Genomic DNA, 9,171 nt, shown 5'->3' with positions numbered 1-9,171 from the left:
CGCGCCCCGGTGGACACGCGCTCGCTGGGGCGGAGGCAGAGGGCAGTGGCGCCTCCACCTGGCAGATGCCGGTGGAGAGGGGCGTCTGACCGAATGTGGGACCCGAGCACGTGCCGTTACAGGGAGGCTGAGGCCACTGAGTGTTCAGGGCACCTTCTAGCTCCGGCCAGACGCCTGGGCTCCACGTGGGGACATTTACAATTTGGGAAGGGCTGCCTTGCCCACGTGGCCCACGTGCTTAAGATGACCAAGTTCTCAACATCAAGTCAGCCGAGGGTAGGGTATATCTCCAGAGAGGCCACCCTCCTGGTGAGGCGATATGTGGCCTTAAAAGAAGCCGCGAGTTTTTAGTCCTGGGTGCTAGGCTAGGCTTCACAATGTATTAGTTGTGAAATCTCGGGCAATTTGCTTAACCACTCTGAACCTCAGTTTCCTCATCTGAAAAAAATGGAGGATCACGGAGGTGTCATTAGAGACGAATGAGAGACAGTATATAAAGGTGCTTTGTAAAGGGCATCACAGACATCTGCTCTTATCATCATTATCCTGTGACATTCTGGATGGAAATCCTTCCAGGGTCTTCTGTTCACTGCATCTGACAGGAAAAGTAGGATCTACTCACTAAAATACCTCACCTATTCTTTACTAAAACAGGATACCATGTGGTACTAATGTGAGTCTTTTGTGACAGGTCCTGGACTGGATGTGAGAAGTGGATCAGGCCTGGTCCAAAAGGAGATCAATGCCAAAGACAAACAAAATGCCTCTTCACATTAAGGCAGGACCTGCTAGAATTCCCAACATTCATATGCAAACTTTTCTTCATAAAATGAAATAAATACTGAAATAACTAAAGTGGCCTCTTTAGATCCACAGGATGTAAAGGCATGTTAAAAGATAAACACATCAGGCCTGATGTGATGGCTTACGCCTGTAATCCCAGCACTTCGGGAGGCTGAGGCGGGTGGATCACCTGAGGTGAGGAGACCAGCCTGGCCAACGTGGTGAAACCCCAACTCTACTAAAAATACAAAAAATTAGCTGGGCGTGGTGGCGGGCACCTGTAATCCCAGCTACTCGGACGGCTGAGGCAGGAGAATCACTTGAATCTGGGAGGCAGAGATTGCAGTGAGCCGAGATCACACCACTGTACTCCAGCCTGGGCAACAAGAGTGAAACTCTGTCTCAAAAATATATATATATGTACATCAAATTTTCCCAAATCACCTGCTTCCTGAATAAATGCTTCCATTTCAACTAAATTGCCCTTTCAATTTTCACAGAAGTTCACCTGTCACTGATGAACAATTACTCCTCTGACCAAGGATGGAAGCACTCACCGAAATCATTTACTGATGGATTGTTTTCCCAAGTTTTTCATAACAAGTGTAGGTGGAGCTGTTCGTTTCATAAATCCAGCCAGTGCCAGATTCAACATCCCACTCCAGTTTATCAGAAACCTACTTTCTGGCTAAGAACCATCCTTTTCTTCAAATGCATCCTTTTTTCTTCATTTCCAGCACAAGCCCCAACAGGACAAGTTATTTAAAGGGAGTTTGCTCACAAATAAACAAAGTTGTTATTGCTTCAGCAGAGTGATTGTAGAGAATACCAAGATGAGGAAAATGGGACCAAAGAGGTTGAACGACTCAGCTACAGTTATAGAGCTGAGATTTAAACTCAGATCACACTCACCAGAGTCCATGCTCTTAACCACTAAGCACCAGGCTTGGCCAATGATATGGAGATAGAAGCAGGCCCCAGGAATAAACAATTGAACCAGAAATGGTCCTTCTACTCCCAGCTATACAGATATTTAAAAAGTATAATTGAGCACAACAGTGTGAATGTACTTATTGTCATCAAACCATATGCTTTAACGTGGTTGAAATTTTAAGTGTTTTATATTTAACTGCAATAAATTTTTAAAAGGAGTAATGGAATGGGGAGGTGGAGAAGGAAAAAGGCCTGGGCATCCTTTGGAAGTGAACAGTTGGAAAGATCTGAACTCTGAATAAAAGAATCAGGGTTGGGGACACACATCCAAGTGTCATCTACTTTGCAGTTACAGTTAAAGAAATGAGAACAGCCAGCATGAGAAAACAGAGCAAGAAGAGGAGAGAGCCCAGCAAAGAAGACTGATTAAGCATCGTCTGAGAAGTAGAAGGAAAAATCTAAAGGGATTTACACCAAAAGCCACAAAGAAGGAAAGAGGTCTTCAATAGGGCCATATGCTTCTGAAAGGTCATGGGGGATGGAGATAAAGAAGAGGTCATTGGATGGCTGTCAGGAAGCCATGAGTGACTTGTGTCCTGAAGGGGAGCTTGGAAGCACTTACAAGAGTTGAGGAATGACTGCTACCAAGTGAATGTTGAAAATAAAACAAACAAAAAGGAGGATGAGTGAGAGGTCAGAGAGAAGCATCCATGAGTACAAACTGCTTCTTCAGCCCTTCGGATGTGAAAGATGAAGGTGGAGAACAGGAACATAGCCTATGGGAAGCAGGGTCTAGTGGAAAGGGTTTTAAGGTCAGGCAAGACTTGGACACTTGGGGGTCAAAGCAAATTAGACAACAGGGAAATGAGGCCAAAGACACAGCCAAAAGGCAGGTGAATATTAGGCAAAGTTTCTAATTAGTCAAGAGGACATTCAGATGAGCATCACATTAGCCAGTTAGCCTTGGGAAGCAGGAAGAACGAAGCAGGAAAGGAGGATGAAATGGATAAAGAAAAGAAGAAAGTTTGAGTTGAAGTCTCGGGAGAGAGGTTAAGTGAGTTTGCATCAGATGAACTGGTTTTCCCAATTGAATAAAGAGTCATTGATTAAGACTGATGGTGTGGGGTTGGGGCTTCAGAAAAATAGAAATAGTTTGTAAAGAAGCTGTAGGAAATGAGAAAGACTAAAACATGATTCCTAACCAGAAATATGCATCAGAATCTCCTGAAGACCTGCACAGAATTACATTTCTATGGGGTGAGGCGGGGGTTAGGGATGGGTTTAGAGCCTTTGTATTAATTGAATTTACTAGGAATAGACTACAGACTCATGACCAATTGTGTGTACTTCCTAAGTGATTTTTAACTGCCCTGAGACCTACAATAAAAAAAAGCTTGTGTTTATTCAGTGTTGAGGATTATCAAAGCAGGTATCACAAAAAGCCAAAAAGAGGAAATTCAAAATGCTTCTGGCCAGGTAGGAAATGTAACAGACTTGTTCATATATACATTTTTCTTTTTTTCTTTTTTTTGGGCTTGCCAATTTGTGAACTCCTTCCCATCTTTGGGGAATTCCCATATTACAGCCATAGTGAGAGGCAGAGCCACATCCTGTGGTAGAAGCTGGGAGGTCTCAGACACTTATTCCCCAGATCCCCCTGAAGCCATGGTATGGCACGCAATCTGGGCTCAGTCAGGCATGTACACCTGCCAAAAAATTTGGGGACACAGCATTTTAGAAAATTTCTTCAGGCTAGGAGCTCACCTTTGGTTGTACCCATTGCCCAAGCTTCCTTCTTTGGATGTTCCATCTTTTCTGTGAGCTATCTAATACAATTTCATTTCATTCTTTTTCTGCTCCTATCAACTAGAATCTATTTCTGTTGCTTGGGACCAAGAACCCTAGGTGAGACAGGAAGGCAAATGAAATGACTGCCTGATGGTTGACCAAGGAGCAGAGGGAAAATCTTTTCTCCTCTTCCAGCACTTCTCCTTTCAACTCTCTAAATTTTAGTATTTTAAAATCTTTGAACCCATTACAAACACAGGCATTTAAAACCCAAATTATGCTATTTATTTAATAAACATATTGTATAATTATTTTATATTAGACATTAGGACACAGCCTGGTATCAAGAAAAAAAAATCATAGTCTAGTGCCACAACGATATTGGTGACTATTTGCCCTCCAAAGATTTAAAATCTGGAAGCATACATCACAATAGTGTGTAATGTATATAACAAATCACTAGTTCTTGCTGGGACATTAAATTATGTTGTATAAGCACCATCTGTACAGTTTAATGTTTTTTATGACAGACACTTCATTGTAAAGCATTATATGAAAAGGATACAGAATGCTAGATATGCAAAATAGATTTTTTTTTAATAAAAATTTCAGAATCTATTTTCGAACCTGAGTCCTTTGAGAATCAAAAATGATCACAGCTGATTCCCTTGTGGGGAAAATAAGAGCTCTGTATACCAAAAGGGAAATGACTTGCCAAGGCCTGTTGTGTAAAAGTCAGTCTTTTGAGCGAGCGTTACGAGTGTGACATTTCCCAGCAACCTGAAGCTTCCCTTGGACAAAAGTAATTTTGAAAGGAATGCCAGGATCCCCTCAAATGTTTATATTTGTGTTAGTTCTCTTTTGCCTGGGATCTTTTGAAAATAAATGGTCATTTAAAACATATGTGATAGCTGCACAGAATCAAAAGGAGAACATTGCCTGTGGTCCTCTTGGCTCCTGTGGTTGCTAGCTCTTTGGGAAAGTTGATGGGATTTCAAGTATATGCTATTTTTCTCCATGGGATCCGAATGATAGATTCATTTAGGGAGTCCCCATGGAGCAAGAAGACAGAGAAAGAAGTCAGAAAACAGCATCAATGTGAAAAATAAACTAGGCTGAATGTCTCTTAAGGTACATATTGACTAAGGTCTTTACAGAGCAGATTGAAAATGAGCAATTGGAAATCTGGCTAGAAATGAATATTAGTACTTCACTGCGATGGTTTCCTTTTCTCTTGGTTAGGTTTGGCAATGTCAGTTGATCCACATGAGTCCCTAGAGGAAACTGGGTAGATAAGGAGAGTGTGTGGGAATCAATTAGAGCCGAATGGTTAGAGATCATTCTACATTTACTTTGTTGTGGTACTATGGACAAATCACATAATAGATTGGAATGACAGTTTCCTTACATTAAGATGGAAATGAAAATATGTGATGTCCAGTCTCACTGGGTTGTCATATCTGATGAGTTTAAATATTGTTTTATTCAGATGTTGGTCCAGAGTAGTAGTCCTGTTAATGACAAAAGTTTTGAAAAGTGGGATTAGGAAGTAGGAGGTAGGTATGACACAAAAAAGACAGGAACTCTGAAGACAAGTTGGAATCTCAGCTCTCTCACAGGGATGTTATATTAAATAAGGAATCTCAGCCCTCTCACAGGGATGTTGTAATAAATAAGGATAACAGATATAAAAGGCTTGTGATTGGCCATGGTAGGTGCTCTGGAAATGGTAGGTCTCGATCACTCAACCCAATCATTGCTTCATTAAAAATGCCATAGACCAAGTTAAGTGAATGACTTGATTTTCTCCACACTTTTATGTAGACTTTTTTTTAAGGGGTGAGCTATCGGTATTCTTAACATTCCTCCCATTAGTCAATACTTCTCATTTTCCATCTTTTAAACAAGAGGATTCTGCCCTATGTCATTTATTATCTAGAAATGTCTTTACTAGACTCTACTTTTAATGATTCTTAGACATCTACAGTCTTATTTTTTATACTGGGTCAATCTAACAATCATAAATAAGAAGGAATTTTAAAATTTAAGAGGAGATAGATTAAATCCTAGGAAAATATGGGAAGAACAGGTTAATTTTTGAGTATTAGGAAGAGAGTTATACGCCTACATATTGAAGGTGCTCTGTGGTAGAAACAATTCTAAGTTTGGCTATGAATTAGCTACAAACTAGAAAGTCTTTGGGAAGGCCAGGTTCTACCCCAGCCTGGTTATTTGATGCCAGTAGACACAGTCGGGTCATTGGCTTCTCAGAGAGCTTAGGGGCCAGTCTAGTTTACCTTAGCACAATGACCACGATGTGCCCCGTCAGCTTGGAATCCCTTTTTGTAGTGTGGCCATCAACACTTTCATTGTTAACCATGTTTCAATAATGTCGTGTACATTCTGCAAGTCAGCACTGCTGACAAGAGAGAAATTTCCTGCGGGGTTGGCAGTGGAGGGATGGTGGCCTGCCCACTAAATCCTGTCCACCCTGCTGGCTGGGGAATGAATAATGAAATTGGGAAAGCCTAGCTTCAGCTCCTACCACCTATGGATGCTGTGCCTGCCTGATACCTTTGGGAATGACAGAGGTCTCAACTGCCTGCCCACCCCTTGCACACCCTCCATATATTGAGTAAACGGATCCTGGACCCCTCTGAGCCTGTCTCACTGAGAAGTAGCCAGCCAGTCTCAAAAATTGCTCATTACTAATGTGTGACCCTCCCAGCCAGGGCCTCCGGGACAAATTGCCTTTCCCCCAAAGCAGCTCATGGTAGAGTGGAATGAACATAAGACAAAGTATCAAACCTAGGTCCTAATCCTAACTCTGCCACTTACTGTGTGACTTCATACAAGTCACTTGCCTGCTCTGAACTGAGGTTCTCTATTTGTAAAATGGGAATAGGTTTTCTATCTGTAAACTGGGAACAGGGATAGCTAACTAGCCCCATTCGATTCTCATACGATTGAAGTTCATGAATGAGAAAGTGCTTTGAGAACTACAAATGCTCTGAGAGTGAAGAACTACAGTGAAATAAAATACTTCACAATTAGGGCTTAGGGACATGCTGACTGGTTGGTGGGAAGATGTTTAGAAGATTTTGCAGGCTGGGTGCAGTGACTCATGCCCACAATCCCAGCACTTTGGGAGGCTGAAATGGGAGTATAGCTTGAGGCCAGGAGTTCAAGATCAGCCTGGGCAACATAGTCAGACCCCCACCTCTACAAAAAAAAAAAAATTAAATTAGCCAGGTGCGGCAGCATATGGTTGTAGTCCCACCGACTCAGGAGGCTGAGGCAGGAGGATCACTTAAGCCCAGGAGATCGAGGCTGCAGTAAATCACGATCATGCCACTGTACCCCAACTTGGATGACTCCATATAAAAAAAAAAGATTTTGCAACATTCTTTTTTTTTTTTTTTTGAGATGGAATCTCGCTCTGTCGCCCAGGCTGGAGTGCAGTGGCGTGATCTTGGCTCACTGCAAGCTCCGCCTCCCAAGTTCATTTCGTTCTCCTGCCTTGGCCTCTCAAGTAGCTGGGACTACAGGTGCCTGCCACCACACCTGGCTAATTTTTTGTCTTTTCAGTAGAGACGGGGTTTCACCATGTTAGCTAGGATGGTCTCGATCTCCTGATCTCATGACCCGCCCACCTCAGCCTCCCAAAGTGCTGGGATTACAGGCATGAGCCACTGCGCCTGGCCCGACTTTGCAACATTCTATAGCCACTGTAGACTCAGTGCACCAGGAGAAAAGTCTGTGCTAACACATGAGATAAAATATGCTTTCAAGTTTTTGGATGGATTTCTAAGATAATCAAGCCAGTAAATGAAAGTGCCAGCACCACCTGGGGCTCTCATTCACTCCTTGATGTTTCTCAGTCACTTCAGTGATTTCTCCTTCATGGGGTCTGAAGACCAACAGCCCCACATTCTGATCTACATATCTAATTAGCTTAAATACATGCAGAAAAGAGTGTAGCAGTCGGAGGATGAGATGAGAGAAACAGAGATAAGCAGAAGAGAAGGAAACAGAAAAACTTGGATCTTTTGTCAGTTGTGTTTGTGTGCCAAACCTATATTTGAATGCTGTTTGGTCTGTGTTTACTTTAATGTGTTCTTCTTTCTGCATTCATTCAGAGCTAAATTTATCCCACTAGAGAAGAAGGCATACTTGGGGAGGTGGGGGTGGAAAAAGAGCAGACACAAAGGCGGCTGCTTGACTGGGAGCCAGGAGCCTTGTGGAGTTCCCTGGAAGAAGACGGTGGGAGCCAGTACATGGAAGGTAGCCACTCCAGAGGCTCTGTGAGGACCCTGTGCAGACTTGACAAGGGAAGATGTTTCCACAGGAGCCTCTGCGCCCTTCGCTTTTGAGAAGAGAGTGACCAGGAACAAGACTTTAGAACTTGTAAATTAGAAAAAGCAATTGCATAACTCCCATGAGCTCCCAAATCTGACCCAACCCTTCAGGAAATGAAGACTCAGCAGCTCTCTGGGCCTTCCCAAGGAAAACAGTGTCTGTCCCCATGGAAAGAAGAAGGGCAGCTGGCAGGGCCACTTCTGCTGCAAAGGTGATCTTGCTTTCTATTGGAGGGTCATGCCAGTTGTTTATCTGCTGGGGTAATGTCTCTGGGATGGGAGGGGAGGAGAGGGAGGTTGTTGCATTCCACCTTCTGGGTTGGATTAAGTACTGTGCCCCTATAACTGGAGGTAGGATCATTAATGCTCCCTGGGTTGCGACCCAGGCACCTCCTGCTGTTCCTTCATGATTTTCTTTCTTCCCACTCAGTTACCATCTTTCCTCCTCTAATTCCTTACTTCTCACTCCCCCTAAATGAGCCCTTCTTACACTATCTTCTATCAGTGGACAAGTCATTGAAACTGAGATAGCTTTTCCTGTGATCAGAGATTTCCCTGTTAGAATTGAAGACCTTTCTGTAGAACAAGTAGTCAATTTCCATCTGGGACTCTGTCCATCATTATGAAACTTCCCTTCATTGATTTGGGGGAAGGGAGATTTCTAGGATTCTGGGATGGTTCTCCTTTGTTTTAGGCTTAAACAAAGCATCTTGCCAGAGTTACCACAGCATCTTGCCAGAGCTTTACCCTGTATTTGGCGTCTAGTACCCTCCACTCCTCCCCAGAGAACTTGACACCTTCTTCATCTGTTCGTCCCATTCCAAATTTGGTGCTTTCTCATACCATGAGCTATGCTTGGAATGCAGCTCCCCCTCCTTCTTCTAACTTTCCAAGTCCCTTCTTGTTAACTTCACAGAGTTCCAGAAATCCCACCCCCTCTGGGTATGCTTGTCAGTCCCTTTGGGAAGGATAAGTGGTTATCCCTCCTAATTCCAAACATAGCGTGACTTGCAAATTGAATGCTCAACTTGTCACTCTTTCAGTTAATTCTAAAAATTATAAAGTCACAGCCTCGAAGGAGCTCTTGTCAGATTAATTGATGTCCCATAAGCCACCATGATCATTGTTTGCATGTGATGAAGCTACTTAAGTTGGGAAGAAGCATAGATTGGACAAACCTGAACTTATCTTCCAGTTCTTACCACTTAATGACCTTGAGAAATTTACTTGACTTCTCTGAGCTTAAGCTATTCTGTCTGTAAAATGGGAAAGACAATAGTATTCATTTCACAATATTATTGTGACAATC

The 9,171-nt window shown here is 42.8% G+C and overlaps 1 protein-coding gene across 3 annotated transcripts in view; it reads right to left on the bottom strand.

Annotated features, from left to right (window-relative positions):
• PALM2 (paralemmin 2) overlaps positions 1-9,171 on the bottom strand; it is a 322,636-nt gene that overhangs the window by 175,769 nt on the left and 137,696 nt on the right. The window lies entirely within an intron of this gene.

This window comes from Mandrillus leucophaeus, unplaced genomic scaffold (genome assembly GCF_000951045.1).
Source record: "Mandrillus leucophaeus isolate KB7577 unplaced genomic scaffold, Mleu.le_1.0 Scaffold76, whole genome shotgun sequence".
NCBI classification, from domain to species: domain Eukaryota; kingdom Metazoa; phylum Chordata; class Mammalia; order Primates; family Cercopithecidae; genus Mandrillus; species Mandrillus leucophaeus.
The sequence above is the reverse complement of the archived record's forward strand: the minus strand, read 5'-3'. Positions and strand labels throughout refer to the sequence as shown.